The sequence below is a fragment of the Myodes glareolus genome, chromosome 3 (genome assembly GCF_982192425.1).
Source record: "Myodes glareolus chromosome 3, mMyoGla1.1, whole genome shotgun sequence".
NCBI classification, from domain to species: domain Eukaryota; kingdom Metazoa; phylum Chordata; class Mammalia; order Rodentia; family Cricetidae; genus Myodes; species Myodes glareolus.
In genome coordinates, this window is record NC_142028.1 from 86,051,851 (window position 1) to 86,058,122 (window position 6,272).

The following is a 6,272-nucleotide window of genomic DNA, read 5'->3' on the forward strand; positions in this document are numbered from 1 at the left end:
TGAGGACCAGCGGCCTGCCTGGCCTCCCGCTGTGCCTGCAGCGGAGAGTGAGGTTTGCAGGCGACCGGCCAGCAAGCCCTGAGCCCAGGGCAAACGGCAGAGTCCCCGCCCACGACTTCCCGCCCTTGGCCTGCAAGCCGTTGCTGGCAGGACTCCAGTGGGGGAGGAAAAAGAAAATAGAAAGAATCAAAGTTAAGGTATCTGAAAGAAGGTACAAAAAGCAACGGGGAAGAAAAATCCCTTAAGTTCAGTGCAGGAGGAATTTGAAAAAACAGCAGAAAAAAATGAGGTAACTGAAGGCGGGACTATGAGGACGATGGGGTACGGGAAACCGCGGCTTCCGTCCCCTCTGACAACTGCCTTCCCTGTTCTTAAAGAGCCACAGAGTTTTTGAGGTGATTCTCGCCTAATTTTGATGGGAGAGCTCTATGCCTGGCTCTCATATGTATGTTTGAAATACTGGGCAACCGTTGCAGTGGCTAACTGACACGGAGTTGGGCCAGGCGCGGTGGCGCACGCCTATGGTCCCGGCTGCTCGGGAGGGAGGTGCAGAACAGCACCGGAGAGTGCTGACTCGTCCGGGAGGCGTGGCCATGCTAACCAGATGCTGGCGGGAATTTGCTGGAGTCCGCAGAGGCGTCTACAGAAAGCCAGGTCGCTGTGGCGGCTTGGGCGGGCTAAAGTGACTGACATCAGAGGCTATGTGTCCCGGCCTTCTGGCAGGGTTGCGGTTTTCGGAGGTGCTTTTCTGCACCTGAGCACGGGCTGTGCGGAAAGCCGCGTTTCCATAGCAACATGGGCGGGCTCATTCAGGGTGCACAGATCGCAGGCGGAAACGAGCAAGGCCCGGGCGGGGCCATGCCTTTGTTTGAGCGCGCCACAGTGTGCCGTGCCTCAGAGGCGGAGCTGTCGAAGCCGCCGCCGTCTGCTGCTGGTTACCCGTATCCTAGGTAACAGAGGCGGACTTATCCTCAGGCAACGGATAAGATAAGATAAACAATGCTAGACTTAGAGGCTTTTTTTCATCTGAATAGCGGAGCTGAAGAGATGGCTCAGAGGTTAAGAGCACTGCCTTCTCTTCCAGAGGTTGTAAGTTCGATTCCCAGTGACTGTGTCATCTTAGGATTCCAGGCTGGGAACAGGAAAACGGTTTTCCCATATTTTTGGAGCAATAATCTCATCTGTGCCAGATTTAAAACGGTTTAATTCTAAGGCACAGGCAAACAAGATTTGCTCTTTGAAACAGAGACATGCAGGTCTCTAAGTTCAAAACCAGCCTACTTCCAGTACTGATTGTGCTAAATTTTTACCCTGAGATTTTTAATACTCTTAAATATTAATTTGGGAGGAGAGTTTTGTTTATGTTTTTCTAGGAATGCTGACATACATTTGGGTGCCAGCAAGACTGACAAGAGAAATAAAAAAAAAAAAAAAAAGATGACCCAGTAGATGCTGAATGTCCTGCTTTGGAAGATTCATATGGAGGCAGCAGAGATGACCTTCAACCTCTTATCTCTTACTCTATTTTGCCTTTTCCTTCCTTAGGAATGGGTGGGAACAGAGATATTCTTGGCATGCTGTGTCTAGGTGGAAGTGCTGTATGTCTTTGATTGGTGTGCTACATGCCAGCTCAAATGAGGAGGGACAAGGTCTTTATGGCACAGGCCTTGACAGCCTTGAAATGTGTATCCTCACCCCAAGTTTGGCTCTCAGCCTTAAAGAGCTCTTTCAGATCCTATGGGTTATAACTATTATAAATATCTGTCATCATTTATAGGGGCTGGTTACAAATTATTGTCGGTTAATGTTAAAAAAAAATTGCTGGTCTCAAATGTTTCGTACTGGTATGTGCTGTTCTTGTTTAAAAATTATCATTGGTTAATGTTTTATTTTTTTAAAAAAAAGAGCCTATCGCTGATCTCAAATGTTTCACACTGGTATAGGATTTTATATGCTGTTCTTGTATGCTGTTCTAGTTTAAAACATAGCCATATATCCCCACTGAGAAAAACCACAAGAAAGACTTTGGTAAGAGTTTTTATGTTGTCTAAAAGCAAGAGAAATTTTTGCTATGTTGTCTAAAAGCAAGGAAAAATTTTGGTTAAAAAAATATATAAACAGATGGGCCTTATCTAGGTCCCCATGTATAACTTAAAGCAGGTGGGGAGCAGCTGACAGTCCATCACCGCAGGGCTCTGCCATCTATGTTTCTTGAGCATTTAAAGGAGGCTTACAGGCATTATACTCCCCATTGACCCTCAGAGGTTGTCTTGGCAGAAGGAGGTCAATGGTACCTATGGCCTTTATAGGACAGTCAGCATCAGATATTATGGTTAAAAAGAGTTACAGGATTTAATTAAGGAGGCAGAGAAAATGTTTCATAAGCGAAAAACTGAGAAAGAGAGAGAAAGAGGGAGAGAGATGGAGGCAGAAGAAAGAGGACTGGAGGGATCATAGACAAAAGGGAATTTTGGCCGCAGTGGTAGGAGAGAAAGGAAAGATAGGAACTAGACAGATAGGGAACCTGGGCAACAGAAGATCAAAGATGAACATGGACAGGCACCCCTTGGACAAAGGACGATGTGCTTATTGCAAAGAAGAAAGGAAGGGACTCTAAGGTACTGGCCCTAGAAGAAGATGATTGGAGGGGACTGGGCTCAGACACCCTCCCCTGCGCCTAGGGTAACCCTGACTATGGAGGGGACCCTTATGGATTTTCTAATGAACATAGGGGCTGAGCACTCTGTGCTATGACAACCATTGGGAAAGCTAAAGAATAGAAAGACTATAGTAATTGGAGCAACTGGACAGAAACAATATCTGTGGACCACCTCACGAACTGTAGATTTGGGGAGAGGACAAGTGACTCATTCCTTCCTGGCTATCCCCGAGCGTCCTATCTCTATTAGAAAGAGACTTGCTAACAAAGCTGAAGGCCCAACTGGGTTTACTCAAACCAGGCTGGAGATAATTAAAGCCTTTTGTTGACTGAACCAGTGACCTTCGCTCCCCCTGCTGTCCTCCATCCCGCTACCCTACTGCCTGAGACTGATGACATCTCGTCTACTCATCAATGCGCTGAGAAGCTGGCACCAGAAATGATCTGAAGGATCAGCCGTGGCCTGAAAGTCCGAGCTGGTGTACGGATGGCAGCTGTTTCATGATCGAAGGTAAGCGGAAGGCGGGGACAGCAGTGGTGGATGGGAAGCAAATGGCCTGGGCATAGCCTCCCTAAAGGACGTTGGCACAAAAAGCCGGACTTGCTGCTTGGATACGAATGACAGAGGGAGAAGTCTCAGCATCTACACTGGCAGCAGGTATGCTTTTGCCACTGCTCATATTCATGGAGCAATATACAGACGAAGAGGACTGTTAACATCTGCAGGAAAAGACATATACTTGTCCAAGACACCAAAAAGCTTGAGATGCTGTGGCTGAAAGAAAATCAGACGACAGACTCTCTGTCTTGGCAGAAGAAGTAGTCAAAAACTGCAAGGACTGTGCTATGATTAATGCAGGACACTCCATATATGCTCCTGGGAAGAGGCTCAGGGGCGATTGGCCTGGAGCCTATTGGAAAGTATATTTTGCAGAAATTAAGCCAGCCAGATATGGCAACAAGTACTTATTAGTTTTTATAGATACCTTTTCAGGCTGGGTAGAAGCTTTTCCTACCAGGACTGAGACAGCCAATGCGGTGGCTAAGAAGATCAAAGAAGAAATCTTCCCAAGGTTTGGGATACCCAAGGTAATTGGATCTGATAATGGACCTGCATTTGTTGCCCAGGTAAGTCAGGGACTGGCCGCCCAATTGGGGATCTATTGGAAATTACATTATGCTTACCAACCCCAGAGTCAGGACAGGTAGAAAGAAAAAAATAGAATTCTAAAAGAGACCTGCGGAAATGACTGGACAGCCCTCCTTCCCTTTTGCCCTGTTCCAGGTTTGGAATACCCCAGGGCGATTTAAACTCATCCCTTATGAGATCCTATGTAGAGAACCACCACTGCTCACTGGGTCGGATAAAATGTATAATCCTGATGTTATTCTTTCTAGACCTTTATTTTCCCCGTCTAAAGGCCCTTGAAATGGAGAGACACCAGATCTGAAAACCACTGAAAGAAGTACGCGTCTCTGCCTGGATCCACACCTCCCACATGAAGCGAGCTCCTGAACTACCCAAACTACAGTATCCGAGGCTTTTGACAACGCTACCAGTCAAAAGACTTGGGTTTAGGGGATTAATCATAGACGGACTCTTACTGAGGTTATGTAATGAGACTCTAAGGGCCCTAAGACTCCTGACACCTGGTACTTGGTTCCTGGTTTAGATAGATGATGGGTTTATAGTACAGGTTTGATGCCTTGCATGTCAATGTTAATTTTTGATGATACCAAAGATTACTGTGTGTTTGCACAACTGGTATGAATTTGATAGAGAACCCATTTCTCTGACACTAGCAGTAATCCTGGGCCTTAGAGAAGCTGCCGATGTTGGGGCAGGTACTGCTGCCCTAATACAGGCCCCTCAGTACTTCAATGTATTAAGATTTGAGGGCTTTAGAACAATCTGGTTCCAAACTCGAAGAGTCATTGACTTCCCTCTCAAAATGGTCTTACAGAAGGGGTTTAGAATTGTTATTCTTAAAGGATGGAGGATTATGCGAATAGATCTCCCTGGATGACTACTTTGATATCCTCCCTTATGGGACCACTCCTAATTTTGCTTCTGCTACTGATGTTACCTTTATTAGAAAAAGAACAAGTGCTGTTCAGATTTTGATGTTACACCCCCAATACAATGCTTTAAGGTCAAGAAGATACTGAAATCTAGTTCTATGATTAGAACTAGGCACTAGAAAAAAAATGGGGGAATGAAGGACCCCAACTTCATTGGGGTCACAGTTAAAACTGTGGTTTTAACTTTAACCACAGTTATAATGCTCTGCAAAGGTTTTCAGATAGCAAGCTTCATTAAAGGCCGGGATGCTGAGCAAAGACACCTGAGCAAAGACAGCCTTATCTGGCTGTGAGACAGGAGATTTATGGATTGGTCATAGGAACAAAGAAAGAGAAGATTGCGAGGCCTGAGTCACGTAGAAAGCGAGGCTCGTCACGAGTTAGGGGCTGTGCGATCAGACATCTAGTCGCCAGCCAAGCTAGGAAGGCAGGAAGAGATAAGAAAAACAGGTAGGACAACCCCCTCCTTGGTATCCAGGTGGGTCTGGACAACCCCCTCCTTGGTATTTAGGTAAAAGGTCAGGAATGTGCCACTCAGCTTAGCCTTATTTGAACTGACCAATGAAATGAAAGCTTTTCTGCTTCTGTACCCGTGCTTTTGCTCCCCTATAAAAACCCCTCATCCCCAACCTGCAGGCGCGCAAATCCTCCGAGAGACTTTGCCGCCCACAGGTGCCTGTGTATCTCCAATAAACCTCTTGCAGTTTGCATCCGGCTGCGTGTTTTCGACTGATCTTTGGGGCGCAGGGGCCTCTCCCGAGGGAAGACGCCCCAGGGGAGTCTTTCACTTTGTTTCTGCACTTAGTGTAGTACCTAGAAATGTTTATTTCCCCATTAGTTATTTATTATTCAAAAATATTGCATTAGTGAGTTGTTGATATACAGATCAATATATTCTGTCAAATAAAAAATATAACTTCAGTCATCTGTTGTCCACAGATAGTCTTCTTTTACATCAGTGCAAAATAGAGCTCTTTCTTCCTTCCTTTCTTTCTTTCTTCCTTCCTTCCTTCCTTTCTTTTTATTTTCCCTCCTTCCTTCCCTTCCTTCCTTCCTTCCTTCCTTCCTTCCTTCCTTCCCTCCCTCCCTCTCTTTCTTTCTCTTTTTGACAGGGTCTCACTGTCAAAATATAGCACTGACTGACTACTATGCAGTAAATTCACTATGTAGACTAGGCTGGCCTCAAATCCAAGATCTTCCTGTTTCTGCCCCCTAGTGCTAGGACTAAATGCATATATCTCCACACCTGAACAAATGGATTTTTATTGTTGTTTTGGTTTTTTCCTCTTTAGTCCTTTAAGTGGAGGAAGTCCAGGATTTGCTCAGAAACCCCATTGAGGAGAGTGTATAAAAGTCACAAACAATTAGGATTCCTACGCTTTTCAGAACTCTGTCAGCTTTCGGTGATGCAGACTCTGTGTTATGGGAACTCCTTAAGCCAATAACCTTTGAGATACTGGTTCACTTTGAGCGTGGTCTCATGTACTATAGATGCAGAAGAAACTTCCAGGCTATTGTGAAACTCTTTGAT

General features: G+C 45.5%; 1 long non-coding RNA gene across 1 annotated transcript; it reads left to right on the plus strand.

The window, feature by feature from the left end:
* Positions 1 to 760: 760 nt before the first annotated feature.
* On the plus strand, positions 761 to 5,451 carry LOC148122732 (uncharacterized). The gene is made up of 2 exons (XR_015737544.1): positions 761 to 3,787; positions 4,058 to 5,451. It is a non-coding gene; the product is annotated as an uncharacterized LOC148122732 (long non-coding RNA).
* The last annotated feature ends 821 nt before the right edge of the window (positions 5,452 to 6,272 follow it).